This window comes from Mauremys mutica, chromosome 6, assembly GCF_020497125.1.
Source record: "Mauremys mutica isolate MM-2020 ecotype Southern chromosome 6, ASM2049712v1, whole genome shotgun sequence".
NCBI lineage: Eukaryota > Metazoa > Chordata > Testudines > Geoemydidae > Mauremys > Mauremys mutica.
In genome coordinates this window covers 29,158,646-29,185,166 of record NC_059077.1, presented here as the reverse complement: position 1 = coordinate 29,185,166, position 26,521 = coordinate 29,158,646, and positions in this window count along the sequence as shown.

Genomic DNA, 26,521 nt, shown 5'->3' with positions numbered 1-26,521 from the left:
ACTACGCAGGTAAAAACCTATCATATTTTTATTTTCCACAGAGAAATGGCACTAACACAAGAAAGAGAAGATAATGGTCTACATTGTCTGATCCAGTACTGCAATTCTTATATTCCTATGTAAAACTCACCTTATTCCAGTTTGTCTTTATTTTGTTATCTTTCTTTTGCTTGTTAATAAAGTCCAGTCCAAGCCTTCTCCCTCAGACTTGGCTGATCCTAGAATTCTAAGCTGCTCAGCCCACCCCCTAGGCTAGCTCTGTCTGTTCGCTATTTATTTTCAGAACAATCTTTACAGGAATATTATAGCTTCAGGAAGAGCTATAAAAGTAAAAATGCATATTACATAATGCATTGTAAAGAACTTGCAGAGATTAGTCGGAGCTGAAATACACTCAGATAGACTGTAATGTTTCTGATTCAGAAAGATCACTTTTAAGACTCAGATTTCATTTGGGCCAAAGCCTACCCTCCTTACTCACATGAGAAGCCCATCCGGAGCCATGGGACCAGGAGCTGGCACTCCTGATAAAGTCAGGGTGATACGGAGAAAAGATGAGCTGCTGGTTCTTAAACCACAATCTATTTCTTATCTGGGATGGGCCTGAGACCCAGAACTGAGATCTACAGTCTGAACACTGCACAGAAATTAAGGATCCAATTGTGAGCAGCCCTTGGATGGCTGCACAGTAGCAGCTGGGGCATGCAAGGAGCCTCACCCTTTGTGCTGTTGCAGAAGAGCCACTCACAGTAGCAATCCCTGCATCCCCGGGGACCTGAATGCTGAAAAGCCAGCTTCACCTTAAAGGATATAGCAGATTGCATGAACACAAATGCACATGCAAGGAGCAACATGAGAAGAGACTGTGCTAGTCTTAGGTACAATCCCTCTGGTCCTCCTCATGGACCTCATGCAGTCCCCTTTCCTCCCCAAAGCTGTGAGAAGAAAGCTAAAATCTAGCCCTGATTATTTACAGCACAGAGGCACCCAGACAAGGATCAGGGCCCCATTGTGCTAGGCACTGTAGAAACTAAGAAGTAGACACAGTTTCTGCTCTGATGTAGTAGTTCAGGGTTTTGATTTGGCCTGTTATAGACAATGGAAGCCATTGTGAAATTCAAATTTGAATCCGGATTTTGATTCCAAATATTCTCCCAAAAGTTCTGGAATATTTTCATCTGGGTTTTAGATACAGATTTCTATTAATGATGAGTTTCTTTAAAAAAACACTTCTCAGATGCTCCTTCCATCACTACTTATTTTTAAAATAGTTGTTTGTTGTAGCTGGTTGTGATTTGTGGATTGTTTTTCTTGCATAGTGTCACTTTACAAGGATAACTTTCTACCTTTTCCTGCGATACCAGATACAGACATGCAATCATTAACCAGGTAACCTTGTATTATGGATTTACCGGTAACATTTATTACCCATGCAGAATTATTCATTAAGGATTAGTGGCAACTCTGAGAATCAGGCATAGATCAATTCAGAGAAGGTCTTGGATTAAGCTTGTCTTGTACCAAATAGCTCCTCAGTAAGATCCAATTAGTAAAATTAAATCTTTATGACAATTTATCAAACTAAATGTCCCAGATGCCATAATGAACACAAATATATGGAAAATAACTGAAAAACAGAATACAGTGTCTTCCATACTCAATAATGAGAGATTAGGAGAAAAGTGGCCAAGTAAATTGAAGCTCCATTATATGCTCAGATAATGTACACTTATACAGCCCAGCCTGTTCTGTTGAGAACTAACTCAAGACACTGTGGCACTTTTTACAACTTGTCATTGAATTCTTTTTCTTCCCCCTGGACTGCTAGCAAAGAGCCTGATCACTTCTACCCATTAGTCCGTTCCAACGTGAGGAAATCTCTATAGATCACTTCTCTTGGAAGTTTCTTCCTATTCAAGCCATGTGGAGGGAATGGGGCTTCAGTCATAGAACAGGCTGCAGGGTCAGTCTCTGAACCCTGCAGATTGTGGAGGCTCAGTACAAGGCCACAGTCATCCTGACAGAGACTCCACAAGTCAATGATGGTGCTAGGAATCTTGCTGACCCTTTCCTCCAACAGAGCTCCCTGTAGCTTCACTGACAGGGGACCTGCAACAAATGAATACTCCAGAAACCTCTACTGTAAGGAGGATGGTCACTGCACGATGGACGAGATGCAGAAATATACAACCATCAGGGCTGGATTGTGGGCTGGTTTTGTTTTTCTGTTCTGAACTCCATATTTCCAGTAGGAGAAAAATGAGAGTCCATCTAGCCTCACTTGGCATGCCTGTTCCCCTCATGTGGATCCTAAGACCAACCTCCCTGATATCCTAGGGAAAAAATAAAGGTGGGAAAGGGACAAGACATATTTTCCCATATCCCATCTCAAATATTTGTAATAAGAATAAAAGTGAGCACTGTACACTTTGTATTTTGTGTTGTAATTGAAATCAATATATTTGAAAATGTAGAAAACATCCAAAATATTTAATAAATGTCAATTGGTGTTCTATTGTTTAACAGTGAGATTAAAACTGAGATTAATTACGATTAATTTTTTTGAGTTAATCGCGTGAGTTAATCACGATTAATCAACAGCCCTAATTAAAATGCATATTGTTTGCTTGTGCCCATTTTACCAAACGATCTAGATTGCTCTGAATGAGTGACCTTTCCTCTTTATTATTTGCCACACCCTGAATTTTTGTGTCATCTGCAAACTTTATCAGTAATCATATTGTGTTTTCTTCCAAGTCATTGACAAAAATGTTAAATAGTGTGGGGCCAAGAACATATCGCTGTGGAACCCCACTGGAAACATCTGCTCGATTATGATTCCCCATTTACAATTACATTTTGAGACCTATCAGTTAGCCAGTTTTTAATCCGTATTTTGTAATCAAAATAGTGTGTGGTTCCAAGTCAAATTCCTTAGAGAAGTCTAAGTATAAACTTGGATTATGATTATTTTGTTTATTTAATTTTCTGAAGTGTTTGTACAAAATCCTTGTTAGCTTGAAGATATCTCAGTAATGTAGTCCTGTTTTAAGACAACTATATTATTACGAATGAAGGAACTTTAAGTTCACACTTGCAGAATCCACACAGAGGAGTTACAGTGCAGACCTCTGGTGTGCACTGCTATTCCCTCCCCTGTAGTATGAACTGTAGTGCAGTATACACATGCCCTAAATCCAGCATTTATGCACCACTGGCATTCACAAAACTTCTGCTCAGCTACCTGCTAACTCTGTAGGCACCTACATTTCCACTGTTAGCGTCCCCAAGATGCCTACATTTTGGCAGCTAGACACGCGCATATATGCCTAAATCCTGACACCACCCAGCTGTGCCTTGCTTAATTCTTCCCTAAGCCCCAGTGGGATGCACAAACAAGGTGCTCCCCTGTCTGTCTTGTCTTTGGATCCTGATGCAGTAGATGTGCTCATAGCATATCTAAACTCACACATAAGATGTCAGAGGAGGTGTTCCCCGCCTTTGTCTTATAAATTTTAGTCCAGTGATTAAAGTATTCACCCAGGATGTGGAAGACCTGGGCTCAAATACCCCCTCTGCCTGATGTGAAGTAGACACTCACAGCCCAGAGGTTAGGGCAAATGCCTGGCAGGTGGGAAGTGTCCTGGGTAGGCTTTGCTGTCTCCTGTTGGAGCTATTCTACTGTGTATAAATAATTAAATATTCATTGCAGCAGGGGTACTGAAGCTGGTATCTCCCACCTCCCAGGTGAGTACCCCATAGAGTCTTCCCCACTCTGTGCCTACTGCCACTTGCCCCTCATCCTCATTTTTTCTTTAAAAACAATTCTCCTTGAGTGAGGCACCTAAGCCGGGTCAGAATTCAGAGCCCAGATTTAACTGAATCCCTCCTTGGTGGTGAGGTGCCTAAACATTAGGTGCTGCAATGCTGACTGTTGCAGCACCTAAATCCCTCTTGTGAATCTACCCTAAGAAGCAGGATTCTACCATCCTTACTTATGTTGAATAGCCCTTACTTTGCAAGTGGTTCCAGTGAATTCAAAGAGAGATCTTCCAGGATTAAGCACTACTACATGTGTCTAATGGATGCAGAATTGAGCTCTCTTTTCTTTATCATCTGATCAACTGAGGTGAGGTTTGCGTCCATGCACTTATCACTGACTTTGGCACTCACCCTTCAATAATTTGCATAACTAACAAGAGGAACATCAAACAGTCAGTCAGGATATATTAAGAGCTGATGCTGAATCAACTGTGGAGACTAATCTATTTAGAAGAGTCATAAATAAAGATGAAATTAAGTCAAGGAAATGTAGTCCGAATGTCAGGAAAAAATTCCTAATAAGGAGATCTATTAGACCATGGAATAGCCCAGTGTTAAAACTAGTGGAAGCAATAGCGCTTGAATAATTTAGAACTATATGGAGAAAGCTCTTGAGACTATAGGAAATGACCCATCTTCATTGGTTTTTTGTTCTAACAGGAAATTTTGACTCTCAAAAAAAAGAAAATTTCACCCAAAAAAAGTTTGACAAAAATTCAAAGTTTTCCATAGAAAGCATACATATTTTGCAAAAATTTCACATAGTCAAAACCTCAATTTTCTGTCAAAAACAATTTTCTGTAAAAAACAGAAAAAAATTGATCAACTCTCATTGTGCCTCACGGAATCCATCTTCATTGCTCTGTAAAGATGTTTGGCAGTTGTCCTTTTAGATCAAAAATATCTGAAACCTACTTATCTGTAAGCATTTCCAAAAATTAAAAGAAAAGTCTCATTTATTCATTTAGGTGAGTAAATTATGAGTGTTTTTATATCTTTCTAGATCTCTTATAATCCCCAAACAATACGGTGACACTATGTTTTCTACCTGACAAACGTCTGCATCAAGAGAACCCTCTAGTGTTTTTTGAAGCAACTCATAAGGTGAATGCTTAGGAAAATTACACTCCCTCTCATATGCTTTGTGTTTAAAGTAGTAGTTTACTATGAAACAACACAATCCCATGTCTGTGAGTTCCATCCCTTAACTATTAGAGCTCTTTACATTCTGCTACTTTAAACATTAATCATGCTTATTATTATTATTATTTAATATCTATATTGCAGTAGTACCCAAAGGTCCTAATATGGATCAGAGATTCACTGTGCTTGGTGGTGTACAAACTCATACAAAGCCCTGTCACGATTCCTATAATTTCATAATTTTTTTCAGGATCTTAACCACACAACTCCCATTAAATTCAGCATCAATCACATAACTAAAGCCCTGTGAAAGGCACTGAACATTTAGCAGAGTATTCAGTAAATAGATCCAGATGGGCCAAACTCAGTTCCGGTGTAGATGGGCACAATGCCATTGAAATCAGTTGAGTTGCAACACTAAAGCTGATTTTGACCTTATATTTTTTTACATGGTGCCAAATAACTGCAAAAACAAAGTCATTTTTACTGAAGTTCAAACGAATTCAGGGGTCTCATCCTAGACCCTAGAGGGCATTTATTTATTCAGAGCACAAAAGCATCACACAGTTTGGCACTGCTTCCCACTACTGTTCCACAGAGATCCAGGACTAGAGCATTCAGGGCAGTGCAGGTCAAGAGTGAAGGAGGTGGAGTGGGATAGCTACAAGAAGAAGGCAGCACGGCACTTACCCAATCTGCTTGCTTCTTGCCAGCACTCAGTTCCTCGTTTTCATAATTCACTTTAATGTTTTAACAACAACGATTATTAATGGCTTTTGAACTCTCAATGGCTCTGTGTTGACCCTCACCATGGGCAACTGAAGTCAGTGATATTTCTCTGGATTTACACTGGTGCAACTAAGAGCAGAATTTGTCTTACCATAACTGTTAACACTTTGCATGTAAAGTGTCTTTCCTCCGAGGGTCTCAAAGGTCCTTACCAAGGGAAATACTATTATCAACCTTGTTTTATGTAGGGACAAATCTGAAGCACAGAGATGATTAAGAACCACGTTTTCAGACATGTGTACTTGATGTTAAGCACCTACATCCCCATTTACACACCGAAAGAGGAGACATGGGGCTAGATCCATAAAAGGACCTAACTGCCACTTTAGTTACCTAAGTTCAACATTAAGGCACCACTGAGATCCTCAAAACCCCTGCTCAGTTGCCTCCTGCCTTGATAGGCATTAAAGTACCTGGGTGTCTACATTTCCATTGTTAAAGTCCTATAGATGTCTAAAAGTCTGCCACCAGACATGACACTGTGGTCTCAACACTAGCACCCTACACTAGCCTCCTACCTCACATCTAAAGTCCAGCAGGATCCTCAGGCGGTGTGCCCCTACCTATCTCACCTGTGCTGCCCAATCTGGTAAGCATTCTCAGAGGACACCAAAACATCTACAGTGGGTGATAAAGTAGTGCCCGCCTTATATCCTGTAGCCCAGGTATAACAATCACTCACCCAGGATATAGGCTTCAATTTCCACCCCAACGTGAAGGAAGGACTATGAGTCTCCGCTCAGCATGGCCTAACCATTGAGCTATGGAGTATTCTAAAGCAAAGTGCTCTCAATCTCTCCCATAAAAGCTTTTCCACTATGTATAAATAATTAAGTATTCAGGGGAAGAGGGGGAACTGGAACCTGCATCACGTACTTCCTGGAGGAGTGCTCTAACCACTAGGCTATATGCCCAATGGATAGTTGAGTGTTTATATCAAGTGGCAACCTCTGCCCACCACAAGTTTTTATTGCCCCCTTTTGTCTTTTCCTCCCATCACTTCCCTCTAACTAATCTCTTTTTCTTTCTTCTAAAGTATCCTCTTCCCATCTTGTCTTTGTCAATAGCTTCTCTTCCTCTTTCATTGCTGAAAGAGTCCATCCAGCTGGAGAACATGGATACCATACAGCTGCTTGCCCTGAGGCTTTTAGCTCTCACCTGATCTCAGCCTAAGAGAGTATTTGACAGTGTAGACTCAACATAGCTGAAACAGTCCAAGATTTTTAAAAAAGAGTGCAGACATGGTTGAGGTCAGTAGGAGCTGCTTCAAGCTACCAATTTAAGTGCCTAAATGAGGACCTATAGGGTGCTTATCAAAGGCACAAAGGCACAGATGGGCACCTGACTTCCCTTTGTGCCTTTGAAAATGTTCTCTAACATTATGCACCAGTTTGGAAAATGTTGGCCTATTGCTTTTTGGGTTTGCAGCTGGAGATTTTTGTTTTTGGTAATTAAAACAGATAATTTTTCAAAGAACATTATTAATACTCTGGAGAAGAGTCATTTTGTTCTCCAATAGAGATTCCTATATAATGTGTTATGAACAAAACTCAACCAACAGGCCACAGTGTTACAGCAATGTGTGTATTACTGAATACACCTGCATACTTATTTGACAGCAGTGAGAGCAGGCTTTGACTCTAAACAAACCCCATTAAACTACAGTTGAATTAACCAAAAAAGTATTTTCTAAAACTGAGTAAACCTTACTTTTCCACAGCTCCTGAACCCCACCTCTGTCTAACAGTTGGCAGAGCTCCTACCCTTCCCTACTCTCTGCACACTTGGGGGTGGGGGGATGGGAAGGGACAGAGGGTTATTCAGGAAATCAGATAGAGATAGGGAAACATTTATTTCTTTATGAATCACAAATCAGACTAGATTTTTAATTTTAAAAGACATGCAATATAAAATTTGGTTGAAAAAGTTTCAACCAACTCTTTTTTCTACTAAACATACTTTTTTACCAGGACCTGGGAAGATTGAGTTTTCCAGCTAGCAAGGTGGCTTCTGTTTCCTGGGAAAAGGTTCTTATAAGTGGTTTAAAAGTTCCCAAACTCATGAGTCAGCATAGGATGTGTAATTAAAGTGTAATTATTAAGTAATTAGTCTAAATCAAAAGCATTCAAATATATGCGGGTATCACTTGTGATATTGAATTGGAACTCAATGCAGACTCCCAATTTTCCTCTTTTCCTTTCTCAGGGAGATTTCAGCAAAAAAATTAATTGTGCCCCCAAAATATGGCAGCCCCCAAATCCAATTCTGAGCCCTTCCGAGGCCAATTCTGCATTGCAGAAGCCAAATTTTTGTTGTTGTCTTTTAGCTAAATTGGGTCATTGGATGCTTTTGCAGGAGGAATAAATAACTCATGTTACCTCCATTTTAAACTGAGATTTTGGCCTTTGACAAGCAAAGTATAGCTAAATCTAGTAAAATCTTGGACTGAAGACTTCCAAGGCAAAACTGGGATGCTTAAGAAAGTAATGCTGTTGATTCAGTAGATCACACTCTTCCCTGCCAACCAGTACCAAAACAATACCCTGGCATGGTGTTAGAGGACAGTGTGCCATTGGGAGACTCTCTCCCAGATAAAATGTAACAATTGGTCATTAAATATCCCATTTCGCTTTATGAAAGTAGAGCATTAAACTATATGTCCAGTCTCAGGCTTATCCAGTTTGTGTAATTATGTTGTGCCTACCCAGGTTCCCCAACAATTTCAACTAGATATTTCTGTTTCACTTCCTGCCCTAAACTCTGTGTACTGTTGCTATGTGTTATTGGATAGAGGTGGATATAGTCATTTGTGTTTATCAAAAGGGCAATCTCTGTACTCTCATTTAAATCTGCGAGTCCCATTAAATTAAACAGAAGCCCCTTAAAATACTTAGGGAGAGAATTAGGCCCATAATTTATGAAATCTTTGGTATTCTTTGTATGAAAGATGTTATATAAATGTGTTACAGTCTGCACCCCTATGTTCACCCTTTTTACAAAATTATAATGGATTTTGTACAAAGTATGGCTTGTGAAGTCTCATTTGAAAACACATAATTTGCTGATCATTCTTGTTCTCTTAATATATGTGTGGCAACATGGTATGTAAATGTATAAGATTTTACTGTATAGGGATAGCTCAGTGGTTTGAGCATTGGTGTGCTAAGCTCAGGGTTGTGAGTTCACTCCTTGAGGGGGCCATATAGGGATCTGGGGCAAAAATATGTCTGGGGATTGGTTCTGCTTTGAGCAGGGGGCTGGACTAGATGACCTCCTAAGGTCCCTTCCAACCCTGATACTCTATGATTACTGAGACAGGTTCCAAGGTTAGAAAAGCAAGCACAAATCAGTTCCTCAAGGACAAAAGGAAAACTGATGCCTCAGCCCAATGTCAACAAAATCAGATAGATTGGCAGCTGATTAAGTGGCCATTTTTGGGCAGGAAAAGCAGTGGAAGAGAGAAATCTACATTTTGGCTAAGAAGCAGCTGGAGGATTCCTTCCCCAAAGACTTCTCTCCCCTGAACCTCAGCTGGAGACGATTTTCAGAGAAAAATAGACCTACAAGAAAGAGGAACAGATGCCCCAAAATATCCTCCCCTTCTCTCTGCCAGTGGCATCAATAATATCTGAAGGACAAAGTAATTAACACTGAACTGGGAGAGGTGTCCTAGCTGAAAGGATTCCAGCCAGTAAGACTGCTAAAGCATGTGGTGAAAGAAACCTTTGCTTTGAATTCATTTATCTTGTTAAGTTAGATATTAATTGCATTTTAACTTTTTATTTTCTTATAACCAATTCTGACTTTTATGCCTCATTACTTATAATCACTTAAAATCTATCTTTCTGTAGTTAATAAACTTGTTTTGTTGTTTTATCTAAACCGGTGTGTGTTTGGGTTGAAGCGTTTGGGAAACTTCATTTGAGATAACAAGGTCTGTACATATCATTTTCTGTTAATGAAATGACAGACTTTATATGAGCTTGTATTCTCTAGGAGGGTGCTGGGCAGTGCAAGACACACATTTCTGAGAGACAGTCTGGGACTGGGAGTTTGATGACGTTGCCCTGCAGTGTAGCTCATGGCTGGATGGCTGGCTAATGCACTCATACAATATAGCTTGGAGTTATTTACTTACTGGAGGCTGTATGTGAACTGACCAGGAGTGGTTGTTCTCACAGCAATGCAGCACAAAAGGCACCCTAGTTTGGAGTATTGAGGGGATACAGCTATCCATCAGTCCAGATTGTGCCCTGGGGAATGCCACAAATGTAAGGTATTATTTATTAGGGCAAAGACTGGGCTAAAATCACTTTGCTCTACCTTGGGAGCAACGGGAGATAGTTTACTTCATAAAGGTAGCACCAATGAAAAGTAATGTGTAACATCCCTTTATGTATATTTTCCATCCCCTCCACCCTCATACATGTTAACCAAGTTGAGGATCAATATATAGTGGGGAAGAGCCATAATTCCTCCACTTTAGACCTCTCTCCGCCTCTTTTTGGTGAGTTGCCAAGTGGGAAGTGCAGAGGCGCACACATAGCTAGATTAATCTAATATTCATAAATCTCCAGTCTTTGGGTATATCTACACTGCAATTAGACACCCATGGCTGTCTCATGGCAGCTACCTCAGGCTGGGGGCTCTTTAATTGCAACATAGATTGGATTTCATTTGGTTTGAGTTTTGAAGAGCTGCTGGTTCTTACTGTATCCAGACTGGTTCTCAGAAACTTTATCACCAGGTGTGATGTGAATTAATTTGATCTTTTTAAAATATTATTTAAAACTGGGTAGAAATCATCCCCGCTACATACCATCAGCAGTTAAGTTTTGTTCACTGTTTCTGTTTGTTAATTTGATCCTGTGAGGGTATTTGCAAGACTTGTCTCCTCTATATTCTAAATTATAAATTTATGGAAAGGACCAGTAAAATGTATATAGGTTGCCAAATTATAATCTGATCCTGCTACCTTTGCTCACAAGTAATCCTCACTCAGTGGGTCAATGGGATTGGTCAAGTGAGTCAAGGTTTGCAGGACTGGGTCCACGAACTAATCATTTCTGCCATATTTAAAAAACTGAACCATACAAGGGAACATAAACATCTATGCAGTGCTTATATAGATAGGGGACTGGACTGACATCCAGGAGAGCTGGGCTGTATTCCCGATTCTGCCAGTGACTTACTTGTGGCCTTGGGCAAGTTTTAACCTATCTGTGCCTCTGCTTCCCATCTTTATGAAATGCTTTGATTTGGTGGACAAACCGAAAAATCTGAAAACATTTTTGGTTTGGTTTGACCGAGAAAGAGACGTTTGTTTTGCTTTTTCCTTGTTGAAACAAAAAACTGATTTTTTTTTGTTCAACTGAGAATGATTTTCTTTTAATGTTTGTTATTATTTTCTTTCTTTTTGTTTCACTTCATTGTCGGGTGAGTTTTTTACCCTTTTTTGTTTGACTTTTTAAAATAAATCAAGCTAAACTTTTAAATGAAAAGCCAAAACATTTCATTTGCAAAATGTTGAAATAAATCAATTTGACTTTTTAAAAAAAATCAATTTTTGGCTGAATCTTTTTGGCTGAAATTACGCAAATTTATGACTAGCTTTGTAGACAAATATACTTACTACCCAGGAAATATGATGATCTGATAGCAAAGATATGTGATTGCCTTTCCCTGTACTTCCAATGGTTATTCTATTTATTAGTGGTGCAGTAGAGATGCTAAATGAAACATTCAGATGACACTTTCTTTCCAAACTCTGATGACAGCCACTTGGAATGCCTACCTCACCTCCAAATCATCCTCTGAGAGCATTACTAACACCTTTCCTCAAGCTCAATCATTTAGTAGGCTCTAAGGATTAAAAATTTGTGACAGGAGATCCCTTATAAACGGGAAGTCACTTCACATTTATCACTTGTCATTAGTTCTTACTTGTCATTAGGTTTTAGGCAGCTTGATCATATTTTGCAAACATGCAATATTATGTGAGTAAAGTGACTGAACTGATTAATGATGCTATCCTTAAGTATTGTATATTATTGAGAATCCTGCTGTTCTAATGGCAGGTTTAACTAGTTTCCAAGTTTTGAAGCCAGAAAAAGCCAAAGAATTTTTTAGATATTAAAAATTATACTTTCCAAGCACATTTTAGAGCCAGCTAATTAGATGCAAATATAATATGATATTTAGTGAAGAAACACCCTCAGGTTTGGCGCGTCTTCTTAAGCAGAATAATGTTTGCTACAACAGAAAGGTATCAGATTTACCATGAACACATTTCCTGCAAGGGACCTTTCTTTTTAATAATAGCTGAAATGTAACAAAGAAATAGTTCAAAAGCCTGTTTCTTATATTATACCCTGCAGGTATGGTATTTAAAACTCCTCTTAAATTTTCTCTGCCTTGTTCTTTTCACTTGAAAAATAATGAGTACAGGCTAGGTAGCCAAGACAGAGTTTGATATGGTTCAGATAGCAGGAAGGATTACAGGACAATAAGAGACCACAGCCATGCCTCATCGCAACAGCACTGCAGTCTGCACGACTTTATGCTCCATTTAGGAGGGCAGGTTATGGCTGGGAGGAGGGGCAGCCCCCAAATGATATATTTTAGCACTTGAGTCAATTTGCAGACATCAAACAGTTCCACAGGGTTGTTGTACTAACACTATGCCATTTGTTGTACTCTTATACTCTGGAGAAAACTTTTGAGTAACACTGAGTTTACTTAGCTGAAGAAAGTTTGGTGAACTTCAGTTCAGACTGAGGCCTGTTAACAGCAGGAAGAGTCCAGCCTACAGCTACAGAGGATTCAGTGCTCGATGACATTAATAAGATCCAGATCCACGAGTTAGACAGCTGTGATCTCCCTTATCCTCTGCCTTGCAGCGTGAGTATGTTAAAGCTTTTCATCCCTTTTATAGTATTCCCCCTCCCCAGTCCAGAACCCAGGGTAAGGGAAAAATAACAGAAGAAGCAGGCAGAAATTACTGTTCTAATTTTGCATTAGTAAGAATTTGTAAACCACCACTGGAAAGATAAAGCTAAGTGGGACTATTGCAAAGATACCAAAATAATCAACTCACTGACTGTTTAACAGATATGTTGATTGGAAGTGTAGAAGCAAAAGCTTCTTACAAAAAAATAGGAAAGAAATGTATATGTAAGGAATCTGACAGTAGTTTCTTAGATAAAGTAAGGACTCTGAAAGCACAAAGTATAGCAACAAATGCTAGAGCTGCAGTAAACATATTTCATGACATATTTCTGTGATGCATAATGAAAATTATTTTAAGCTCTAAGCATTATAATATGTTGAAATGTGTTTCTTATACATGAGTTTTAATGTTACAGTAAGAAAGTGATAATGAACTAAGACATATTGCTGTGATTTTTAACATTTAGTTTTTACATATAACATTATAAAGTTGTCTAGAAAAGAAAAATAGTCTTCCTTGGTTGTTGTTGTTTTTTAAAACGTTTAGTCTTCTCAAAATTTCTCCCAGTCCCAACATGAATGAAACAGTTTGCTTGTTGTAAAGTATCATTTACATATGTGCATGTATCTGAAGGGATTACATGCCACTGCGCTATTCAAGTTAGACTATTCAAATTAAGCGTTCAAAAACCAGTGAGGACTTGACACTTCAAAGCCTTACTCATGTGAGTAATTTCAATAGGGCTACTGCTCCGAGTGGTTGTACAGGATTGGGCCCTAATCTGTGCACCTGACATTAAGCGTTAAAGGAAAATCCATACAGACAACAGATGTTTATTCTAAACATTAAGAGTTAGACATGCTAACCACATCAGATATGTTGGGGAAGCCCTTTGGAATGGTATTTATTATTGTCAGAAAACGTTTGCCTTTCATCTCATTTAACTTTATATTTTTGCTTTCTAAAGCTTGGTTAAACAGGTGAAACAATTCAATTCAATAAGAAATAGTTGTGTCTCCAAAATATGGCAGCCCCCACAAAATAGTGACTTTTGTCACTAATGTTCAAGTTCTAGTGCTATAGTTTTTTGTTTTGTTTTAAAGCCTGAATATCAGTAATAGGAGCAGCTGCTAAAGTGAATAATGAAATAAAAGGGTTTAATCAATAAGCTCTTATTCCTACCTTCCTGTTTTCAAACCAACATTTTCCAGCAATGCTTCTCCAGTTTATTACTTGACTCAAAACTATAATCACAGCATTTTTCATTCATGCATTTATGTTTCCTTCATTTTCTTACAAACCTCATTAACTGCCTAGTTTTAAAATAACCCCTGTTATTACAAATGAAGAGCTATTAATCTTTATAGATACATAGATTTCAAGGGGACCAAAAGAGACTATTATATCATCTATTTAATATTTATTTTTCCTTTCCATGATGTCTGCCTTTCTATAGGTTCACAGTAACTACATGGAAATAACAGCTGTATAATTCAAAGTTGTTACCCATGTTTTGGGATAGATCATAATTACAGGATTGGGCCCTTTAATAGTTGCTATTCTGTTGAGCCTAACTTTGGTAAAAATTAATGCTTTCAAAACAAACAGTAGATTAGGCTATAATGGTTTGAAATGTGCAGTAGGCATGAAGTTCAAAGAGTTACAGATGTTTTTTATCAAATGGATGATACTTGGACATAGCTTTATTGGAAAGCTAAATATTTACTAAAATAATTGGTTTTGGTATTTTAAGGTCATTTAATGAAAGGAAAAAAACCTTGCCATTAAATTAGTAGCAAATGTTTCTAAAATTTTGATTGTTGTAACATATAATTAGTCAACAGAAAGCTGCATCATGCTTCTCAAATTTGATTTTTAAAGCATTAAAAAGTGTCATCAAAATAACCTTGGGCCATATCGTGCTACTGATCTTAGGGGCAACTTTTTTTTATTAGCGTTACAAAGCAACACCTGTTGAATATCCCTTTAAAGATTAGTTTTGTACCATGACTAAATTTGTCCATTTTTAATAAAATTATATAAAAAAGATTCTCTTCTAAACTCAGTGTTTCTTTTATGTATTAATGCAATCCCCCGTTGTCTACACCATGGCTGTTTAATCATTGGTAAGATTTTATATTTTTCCTCCAGTGGTGAATAGTATCACTATATTTCCCATTGATTTTCACCACAATGTAATTTGTACACAACTGGACAAATTCTACTCACATTTACACACTGTGGAATCCCCAATATAGTCAATGAGACTGCATAACATATATCTGTCAAAAGGTGACATTGCAATGTGTCTGTTTGCCATCAGGGTACTGCTGTGTTAAAAAAATAATATTACAGTTATCCCCAAACACCTTTTCAAAGCAAATACTCTTACTTTGAACCCTTTATGCAGGGGTTACTTCAGAGAAAACTTATTCTGAATGTATAGAGCGTTAATTTGATCCCTGTAATTTAGCACCTTTGTAGTACACCATTGTAAAGAACAGAAAACTCAGTGGTTTCAGATGTGAGACTATAATGAGATAGGATGGGCTCCTGTAGGATGGCCCCAGTTTTGTCTAATTTAACAGTTTTGTAGTCCATACTGTTTTTATTTTGTTGGTTTTGACAAGGGTTGTTTCATCTTTATTTAATGCCCTCTTGATTTTGCTACAAAGAAGGATAGGCCTACATTGAAATGCTTGTACATCAGCCAGTGTTAGGCCCCGCTTGATTCATTCTGTGTGAAATTGATTTAATTAATTAAGGTATATGTACCAATGACCATGCATTCTGCATCAACCTGAGTCAAGTTTTTAGCGATTTAGCATGCTAGATGGGTACTTCAGAGAGTCCAAATAATGAGACCAAAACAGGACTAAACACACCAGTTTCAATGACTGTAGAATTACCTCTGCATCAGAATATCTGTTGAGATGTGCTACTTTAGTGGTATTTTTCTGCTTTCCTCTATAGTGTAATATTGGCATCTAATGCATACAAAAGAATGTGTTTATTTTAAAGTTGGCTTTATTTGTGAGGTATTAGTCCTTGTTATTTTGAGTACCAATAATGGCAATTATGTATATCTTTGACCCCTGCGTTGTCCACATTGGACCCAATCCTTCTTCCAGTGAAGCCAATAGTGAAGAAATACTGTTCAGTATACGTGTAGCTCTGCTTACTGCTATCTGGAATACTCTATCTGTGTACTCTGGAACCAATCCTATTTCAGTGAAATGTTATCCTTTTGTCACTGCATATATAACAATATTCACTGAGAATACCCAAATGCGCACAGTCAACTTGTGGAACTCCTTACCTGAGGAGGTTGTGAAGGCTAGGACTATAACAATGTTTAAAAGGGGACTGGATAAATTCATGGTGGCTAAGTCCATAAATGGCTATTAGCCAGGATGGGTAAGAATGGTGTCCCTAGCCTCTGTTCGTCAGAGGATGGAGATGGATGGCAGGAGAGAGATCACTTGATCATTGCCTGTTAGGTTCACTCCCTCTGGGGCACCTGGCATTGGCCACTGTCGGTAGACAGATACTGGGCTAGATGGACCTTTGGTCTGACCCGGTACGGCCTTTCTTATGTTATGTTCTTAAATATTTCCAGCAACTGAGGCACAACTGTTTAGAGACCACCATACCTCTTTATTCTCTAAATAGTCCATCTATAATAGCGTGAGGGCTCTCTGGTCTGCACTTACCCCCAAACCTGCCTCACATACCTTTTCTCTGATGCACAAAGGCCTCAGTTGTCTACACCCATGGATATTTAATCAGAAATCGCTCATTTATTTTAATCAATGATAAGGTTTTATATTTACTCAGTAGGATGAAAATTACAGGGTGAAGTGGGAGTTTTGCCATTGACAGGATTGCCCCCACAGTTCCTAACTCCACTGGCAAGATAGAGAAAGATGCAAATGCCCCTCAATGCTGTGAATCCCTATGGCTCTATTACACTGCTGTAAATTTGAACTCCACTGGGGTGAATAGATTTAGTCCAGATATACACTGGTGTGACACAGCAAATTTTGTTCCACACATTTTGTCCCTTCTGAGTATTTTACAAAGGCTGCAACTCTCAGGGATCCCCCTCCTTCCCTCATTGAGGAACATTGTAAAGCTCCTGTTGGGAGCAGGAGCAGATCCTTTCAGATCTTTAAGAGTGGTTAGAGCCTGCTATGTGTCTTTTTGCAGAATAATCACCAGCATCCAAAGAGACCATTCTTGTAATGGGAATTACATGAAAAATGCGGTCTCTGAGTATTCATAACACTGTACAGTATCCTGAGTAGACAGCTAATATTGTTTTCTTAACTCCTAGCAATTGGCAGTCTTGTTCAGTCCCAACAGGCCAGTTGTGTTTTCTTACTTACGCTTATGGAAAGTTCAACATCAACAACATTTAGTTTAAAAATGCTCACAGAATGTGTGCAAGTGAAACAGAGACAGAGTCTCTTGCTTGTTCTTTTAGCCATCCCAACATGCACATTTACTCAGCTGTCACTCTGGATAACATCGATTAATAACACAGTAACCCAGGCAGGTAGCACAGCACTCATTTCATACCCTCATCAGACTTCTGTGCAAGCTGTCCCTTCACCCCAGTAAAAATGGTTGAACTCTTCACCTAGGCACTTCTTACAAAATGCTAAATCTTGGGATAAAATCATTTCTAACACTTTCATAATTAGTTTGAGCTCTGGCTGTGGGGTGGAGCGGGGGGAAGAAAAAGGTTGTGTGTTAAATATTGTAAGACTTCCGCAGTTTTATATGTAACATCAGAAAGAGGGAACTCCTGCATAAAGTTGTTCTCATGGTTTTCATTATCACATAGAGTTAATCAAAAACACTTCAACCCCCGGCAAGGATCGCACGGCAGTGAGAGTATTTAGAGGGTATAAAAGCATCTTACTCACTCAGACACTAATTAACCTGGTTAAAAATGAAACAGTTTAAAATAAAGTACTGTATGTGTCAGGCAGGGCTGGGTGTTACCTCGGATTTACTGTGTGCACACACAAATGAAAGTCAATCCTACTCCTATCAAAGGTAATGGCAAGATTCCTGTTGACTTCAATGGAGTCAGGATCAGGCCCATAGCCTTCATTTTAAGTGTAAAGAGAAATAGAATTACCTTGTATACAGTTGTGCTTTATATTAAACAAGTTGATATTGTATGTTGATTGTGAATTCAAAAACCCTATACAAACTCTGCCCTCAGTTATGCAGGTAAACCCCAACGAAGTACAGGGGCACAGTGTATTCACTTCAGACTCAGTTGTGATTTATTGTATGTATCTGCTGCTTAGGGTGACCAGATAGCAAGGGTGAAAAATGGGGACAATTTTTTTTCAGGGTGGGGAGGGTATAGTTGCCCTAGTATTGGGATGCTCCTGATAATATTGGGATGTCTCGTCACCCTAGTGCTGCTAAACGGCACCCCAGAAGCTCCCAGGCCCTCAGAGAGAATAATCCAATGCCACACCTTTTCTGGGGTGTAGCATACTCCCTTTTGCATGCTAGTCCCTCTCCATGGGCCATAACAAAGGGGCAGAGAGACCTTGGCCCCTGCCTCTCCTCACTGTATCTGCAGGAGAAGCAGCAGTCCCTCTGCTCTCCTGAATGCAGAGATTTAAACTCAGCATGGCCTTTATGTTATCTGCACAAGAGGAGAAGGGGAAAATTCCTTGTGCCCTCTACCTCCACTGTACACCCATGTAAGAATCAGTCTTTGTAATGTCAGTTAGCCATGAGAAAAGGGGCCGAATGCTGCAGTAGGCAGGCTTCATTGTGAGTTTTGCCTGAATAAGGAGGAGGGTGCATAATTTGGCCCAAGAAGAGCTTATGGTATGTTCACCGGCTCCTAACTTAGGCCTCAATCTTTTACTGAGAGCACTGTGGCTAGACACCTATGCCCACATGGAGCCCCATGGAAGTCTGAGAAGCTGTACATAGGTGCAGTGAGCTGCCCATGTGATCCTCAGTGGAGAAAGGTGGCCTTAACTTGAAACCGTCCAGCTCTGACATAGAGTTAGAAAACAGTAATAACTGAGCATAGCTAAGTGTGCTTTTATTAGAGAGCCACACTGAACCCTGATTATTTTTAGACATAAGTTCCCACTGATTTCAGTGAGCATTTCTCCTTAAAAGCTTCAGGTGCAATAGGCCTTTAGTTTAACATTCTGTGTTACTGGTGTCCATGATATTGTGGAACAGTTCAAGAGTTATTCTGTTGCACTGATTAAAAATAAATAGAGCACAGTAGAGTACTCAGCTTTCTCTCACATGAAACTAATCCACACATACATTATTTATAAATAATGCACACCTCTCTAGTTCACAGGGTCTAAATTATGCAGAATAAGGAGCAGCTGAGAAACTAATTTACAGACATATGTTTATCCTAGTGGAGATTACTACATTTGTTGTCAGGGTACTTGATGGCCCATAATTTAGATTAAAATTGGTAGATGCTACTATCACAGCAAAGCTAATGTAATTTTGTTAATTAAAAACTAATATTAAACATCTGTCTAGGCAGAAATCTAACTTTAATCAAATAAACACAAGCCTTAGTATTAAAAACAAATCCTTTGCTTAGATAAAAGGGACATTTTAATTAACTTAAATATATATGGAAAGTGTAGTTTGAAAGCATAAATGCAATTTAATTTAGTTTTAGTCAGCCTTGTTAGAAAGTTGAAAACTTTACATGCATTTCAGAATAGATATTAACTTGTAGAGCTGTGTCACAATATTGCATTATACTGTACTTGATTGTCCACAATAAACAATATTTTGCTACCATGCACACACTCCCCTTCTGTTTGTACAAAACTGTGTTTATTTTAGTGCAGGAATTCCGTAGATGTAGTCAAGGGACACGTCTCAGTAGTAATGAAATATTTAGTTCAATATTCACCAGAGAGAATCACTTAGCATGGATTTTCTAAGCAATAATATTTGGTAACATTTGCATTGGATTTCTGATAGGAAGCAGGAGTTTTCCAATGCAGACAAACAGGCCAAATTCATCCCAACAATTTAATGGAGTTACATCTGGAATGAATTTGGCCTATTCTTCATTGAATTGTAAGGAATTAGGTGTATCTCCAAACTTAATTTAGATGGAAATAATTACCTGCATAAAAGCACACAAAAGAATGTCCATTGTTAATGCTATACCATTAACAAGACAGATATTTTTGTTGTTTTGTGTAGAGTTCATTATGCCTTATGCATTTTATCACTCATAGTTAGACAACATAGGTAAGTCGTTCTTGTGGTCAGCTGTTGAATGTTTGATCACTGTACGAGACTGAAAGCCCTAAAAGCAAGCCATTCTTTGGACACTGAAATCCAAATCCCATTTTATTATGATGCCAATGAACTGCTGAGATTCTCCTTGGCTTGTTAACATGATAGCAGACAGAAGAGAAGAAATAAAAAGTACTGGCCTGTGAAAGCCAAATCAAAAGGGGAGATTGAAGGGATTTCTCGAGTTACTCAGGTGAGTCTTTAAGACCCCACCAGTGACCCAGCCAATGGTCAGAATGATGCAGGTTCCGTTTGGTTGCTCCAAACGCCTAGACATGGTATCCAACTGTCTGCACAAAAGGCTGAGAATTTGCAGTTTCTTTGTAAACTTACTGCACAATAAACAAAAGAAGGGAATCTGATACTAACTAAACAAAGAATGAACAGTCAATAACATTGTATAAAGTTTTTGAAGTTGCAAATCTTTAAGTGGCAGGAGGGACTTTGTATATTCCTAGAATCCTTTACTGCAAGGCTTTTGTTGTTGTTGTTTGGTTTGGTTTGGTTTTTCTTCTCATCTTTTAGGTGTAAGGTTTATTTTTCTAAACCTTAAGCCACACCTAATAATAAAGAATAGGATTAGGTCATAAATTACATAGAATAAATGTATTCTGTGGATTAAATTAAATAAAAAAGGATGAGGAGATTAATTTTGTATTAAAAGGTCCCTGTGATTAATAAGGGAGAAGAAAATATTTTGCAGGACACCTTTGTTTATGTTCTTCAATAATATAGTCCATGTTTGCAAAACTGAAGAGTCCCATGAGAAACTGGTACTATTTTTGTACCACTGGGTCTCAGCTTCCTAAACTGAAACAAAAATGCAGCATTTAAAAATACCTTGATCATAATGCTCTTTCTATCATAGGTCTTGTCATAAGAAATTCATGTGGAATAATGTGTACAACTGAAACACAGTTCACTAGCATTTATAGGCCTGAATTTGAGTCCTCTTATAGTGGAAACATTATTATGAGCTCATCAGAATATATTTTTCTCAGAATGCATTAGCTGTCAAGTTTAAATAATATCTTACATGCCCTTTTGTAACTTGTAGAATTAGCTTTATGAAATCCAGCTGTTTAAAATAAAGTCTTGACTAGCAGTGCCATCTAGCATCTCAAAAAAAAAAAAAATCACCGCCACCACCATGCAGCTAGAAAATTGGTAGGTTAGTATTTATGAAAACTATCAATCTATGTAACAAATCTATGTAGCAAGTTGTAGTCAAATGAACAATAGCACATGTTTTGATAATCAGTGCATTACCAAATATAACATCTGTACACGTCACAAACCATCTGGACAATAAAAGTGTCACAGGCAGGACTTTGATGTATCCTTTAAGAGAGCTGAGATTAGAGAGTGGGGGGAAAGGGTTGCATTTAGTAGTTTCATGTTGTGTCATAATAGATTAGAAACAGAATGAAGCTGTGTTAAAAATGGGAAGGAAGGGACAGCAAGAGTTTATCTCCTTAAGGAATTTCTTTACTTTGAATATAGAGGGCATGAATAAAAATATAATGCATCAGATTAACAGAAAAAATTAGAAGTTTTCCATGTACAGTAATGGTAAACATCTGCTTTATATGGCTTGATGACTGAAATTCCCATGCTTTACTGCCCCATTCAGAAATGTAAGGGGGTTATGTTCATTTTACACATATTTTGGCAAAGATCCAAATCCTTTGCATACATACATATACTCTTGTAAAGTGACACCAAATTTATAAGAATATATGAACAAGTAGAATTTCACCCATAATATTATTGTTTGTTAGGCACCAGCAAATTGCTTAGTGTTACATAAGACAAAGCTTGAGTGTGAAGACAGTCCCTGCTTTGAAGATCTTAGAGTCGAGAAGACAGGCACAGAAAAGGCAGGATGCACTGGGAAGCCACATGAGAGATGTTTACTAATCATCATCATTGTTGGCTCTGTTCTTGTGGCTGTCACGGAAGAAGTGAGTCCTTAGGGGAGACCTGAATGCAGAGAAGGGTGGTTTGGCAAACCGGGATGGGATAAGTATTCCAAGCATAAGGAGTCATGTGGAAAAGAGGCAGAGAGATAGAAGTGAGAGAAGATGACATAGCAATTCCCCAAAACATCCCTTTGAGAGTCTCTTGCACATAACTATATACCAGTGGTCATGCAGCCAAAACCTGTTTTGAGGTGTGGAGATGGGGTGGATGGCTCAAGAAAGTGGTCATGAGATCCTGCATCTTTCACTTCCGGGTTGCTGTTGGAGATGGACTAACAGTAAGAAAAAAATATGGATTCTGTTGGTGACATCTAAACAGATTTTTGTTTCAGTGATGTTTGGCTCACTTTTTCGTTCACTTTTGCATGGACTCTCGTGAAGCAAAAATTGTTAACATGACGATCTGTGGAATATACATTTTGCATAAACAAATGAATCTTTCATTTTCTCAGTAAAAGATATTCTTTTGGGGCAGAAGCAGAAATCGTGTATGTTAGGTCAGATAATGAAGGAATAAGGTAATTTGGGAGAGCAGTGAGGTAGTTCCAATTTGGAATACTCCCAGCAAACAGTCTGAAAAAAACTGCAGCCTGTGGAGAATGCAAAGTGCTCATCCTGGTTTGAATCTAGCCCAGGTCAGTTACCTAAAGTTTTCAGATAGCTGGGTGGTGACCAATGTGAAACGAGTTATTGGGATTGGCCTAATTCCCAGTGAGCAGATGTTGATATGACAAAATTGTCAGCATGCTGGCAGCATGAGAGAGAAACAAAGAATTATATGGAAACTAGCCTGCCTTCACATACCTAGAGATTGCCCCCTCAAAGAAGTTAATCTTTCACAAGTATGAAATTCACTTTATTATTTTATTTTTTATTATTGTACTGTAGTGCCTAGAGTCCCAGTGCTGGACCAGGACTCTACTGTGCTAACAACGTACAAACACTTGGTTAAAAATTCTGATTGCCCAGTGTGAATGCTTGGGCCATTTGTTGATATAGCAACAGGAAAATGCACTTCTGTTTCAAACCATCTTTCGCACACTGCAAAATGCTATTCCCCTAGTATCTGTACTAGTTATTTCAAAAATACTATAAATATGCAGTATTTTCAATTTGAACAGTATGTTAACATACAAAAAAGTCACTGTTGAAAAGAGAACTTTTATAGCATTTTATTCTGAGGATTTATTTCTACCTTTAGAGAATTAGGGCTTGTCTACACTTACCGGAGGATCGACACTGTGGCAATCAATGCATGGGTGGTTGATTTAGTGGGTCTAGTGAAGACCCGCTAAATTGACCACCAATCGCTGTCCCATAGACTCCTGTACTCCACCTGATTGAGAAGAGCAAGGGGAGTCAACAGGAGAGAATCTCCCTTCAATGTTGTGTAGTGTGAACGCTGTGGTAAGTAGATCTAAGCTATATCGATTTGAGTTACGCTATTCATGTAACTCAAATTGCGTAGCTTAAATCGACTTTTCCCTTTAGTGTAGACAAGGCTGAATACACACAAATGACAAATTTTGGTGGCTCACTGCACATTTTAAAGTGTGATGGAGTCCCTGTTTTTGTGCTAGAAATGAAGATATCTTATTGACATGCTTCTATAGGAAAATCTTAAAGAAGATGGTAGGAGTGGGTATTTTCTAGACAGTTTCTTTTTTTCTTATAATTGCTTACGTCACAGTCCGTGAAAGGGAAACTCCCATGAGATGGGTGGACATGAATCTTTTCCTTTCCAGTACTGTAGAGTGCTTAGGTTTTGTATACCTTATATCCCAAGGTAAATGTGTAGCTTACTTTTTTCCTTTTCTTTATGTTCCAGTTGCTCAATGAATTCCTCTTCTTTTTCCCTCTTACATTTTCCTTCTATTGTGACAAGTCAGTGGGGATGGAGGACAATCCCCAGTGAAAGAAACCCAGCCTATAGATGAACATGGGTGCCTCTGCACCACTAACATAGCTATTACATTTACGTTAATCCCATCAATCCAATTAAGGAGTTTCATAATACAGTTAAGGCCTTGCCTGCAGTGGTTCTTGTGCTTGATTAGGGAGTTCTCTCATTTGTTGAATATGTCCTCTCTTTTTATGTTTAAAGAGCAGGGATGCTACAACAGACAGTGAAGGCAGAGGGTAAAATTTCCTATCAAAAGGAGAGGTAAAAAATAAAAAATCAAACTGCACTCTCTTGCACAACAAACCCTCTGGCACAAACCTGATTAGCTTCCTAAGGCCAGCAAAAGCACAAGAACAGGATGTTTCCTTAAGGGAAGAGGGGATACACTGACCTTTTAATTTATAAAAGGAAACCACACACCTAGGTGTGGCAGCTCTGCTGACTAGGAGCAATTAGGACAGAATCTGGGTTGTTTATTCTGCTGGGCTCAGAAGTCCTTGTTGAAAGATCAACAAGGGCTTTCAACCATTCAGAAAGTTTAGTATATTTCATGCATATGCTGTTTTTTTAACTGTTGTGTGTGTTGATACTATGGATTTGTTCGTTCTTTGAAAAAACTGTCTCTTTAAAAAAGCAAGACTGCTTGGGATAGTCTGCTACCATATAGAAGTCTGGCTGCCTCTTCACTATAGTGGTAGATTCTCAAGGGACATGCACTTGAAATGAATCCTCGTCCATATAACAAGTTGCACTAATTCAACTAGAGAGGTCTTTCTAGAACTGATTTGGTTCAAACTGGTGCAAACTGCTGTGTGGACTCTTAAAAAATCAATTTAAACCTGTTTTAGGTTAATTTAGTTTGTCAATTCCTTACTGATTTAAAATAAATTGATATAAGCCATGTTTAAATTGATTTAAGGGGTTTGCACTAGTTTAACTAAACCCATTTAAAAACAGTTTTAAACAAACTAATGCATCTTATACTATAGAGAATAAAAAGCTGATGCTGTTGTGACAAGATATAGTAATACTTTATACCTAAATATGACCAGAGTTGGATACCCTTATTCATGTTGAAAAACACCCTACTCTATGAATAACCCTTTTAATTTGAATTAGTCATGAAGTAAGGTGCTACTAAGCATGAATATGAGAATCAGAATCTTGCTGATGATTATATTTGCAATCCCTGGGGCAGAATGAGAGAAGGAAGTGGTTAGGGTTCTCCATGAAAGCCCCTTGCCCGTGGAACTTATATTTCTTCTGGCCTGAAATAGCTTGAATTTGAAAGATAAAGTGAATGAGGTAATATCTTTTACTGGATCAACTTCAAGCTCTAAAGCTTGTCTTTCTCGCCCAAAGAAGTTGGTTCAATAAAAGATATTACTTCACCGCCCTTGTCTCTCTCATATCCTGGGAACCAGCAGGGCTCCAACAACACTGAATGTGATAGGCCATCAGACCTGCCATGGAAACCATCTATTTGAGAGGGCTTCTGAGGAAGGGTATACCTTGCTGCTATACTTCCTAGTTTGTGTGTTAACTTTTCATGTTTCATTCTGCCCTAGAGATTGCAAATGTAATTACTGTCTGAGCACCTAGAGCTGAGTTATAGATTTTTTAAAATATTGTATTTTAAATATAAATAAAAAGTAAAACACTTTAAGATGCAAGCCATCATCAGCAAGATTCTGATTCTCATATTCATGCTTAGTAGCACCTTACTTCATGAGTAATTAAAATTAAAAGGGCTATTCATAAACAAGCCAGCCTGGCCCACCAGGGGCTTTCCCTACACAAGCGGCATCCCAAGTTTGGGAAACACTGGTGTAGAGTAATAAAATATTTATAAATATTCCCATTAAAAGGTTTGTCTCTATTGCCTACATTGTAGGTATTCATGGTAATTGCACTTTGAAAATGCAGTCAGTTATTTACAAAACTAAGAGTTATTTTCTTACAAATAAAAATTTTAAATTAGGACTAGATTCTTTCCTCTACTTCTGCAAAAAGAGGAGGATGCTAATCTTGCCCATTTCCCAGCCATCTCCTCTCTGTGGATGCTGTTCTACAGCAGTAGAGGGAAGCCCGAGCCAAAAGTAGTCCTGAGCAGCTCTACTTTTGCATGGGCCTCTGTGGACATCCTGAGATCTGGGCAGAAAAATGTCAGTAAGTTAGGTTGGCCCACGGAATTACATCATTCCAAGAAGACTGCATACAGGGATAATGAAGTCTAAGGCACCTGTCCCGCAAAGACTTGTGTGTGTGCTTAAGTTTACATCCCGTGAGCCTGATCTAAAGACCACAGGAGTTATGGGAGTCTTTTCATTGACTTCACTGAGCTTTGGATCAAGCCCAGGGGGTAGCTCCATTGACTTCAATGGGACTATTTGCAGTCTATAAACCTAATCATGTGTGTGTGTTGTTGCAGGATTGGAACCTAAAATGGCAGCAGCAACTCAAGATATGTTGGGATCAGACAGTCAATATACCAAAAGGATGTTGAACTACTAACTTTTTTATGTAGCAAAGCTGTCTATTTGTAAGACTAGTATTTATTTTATGCCATTAAATTCAAACCAAGCTAATTTGGATGTTGGG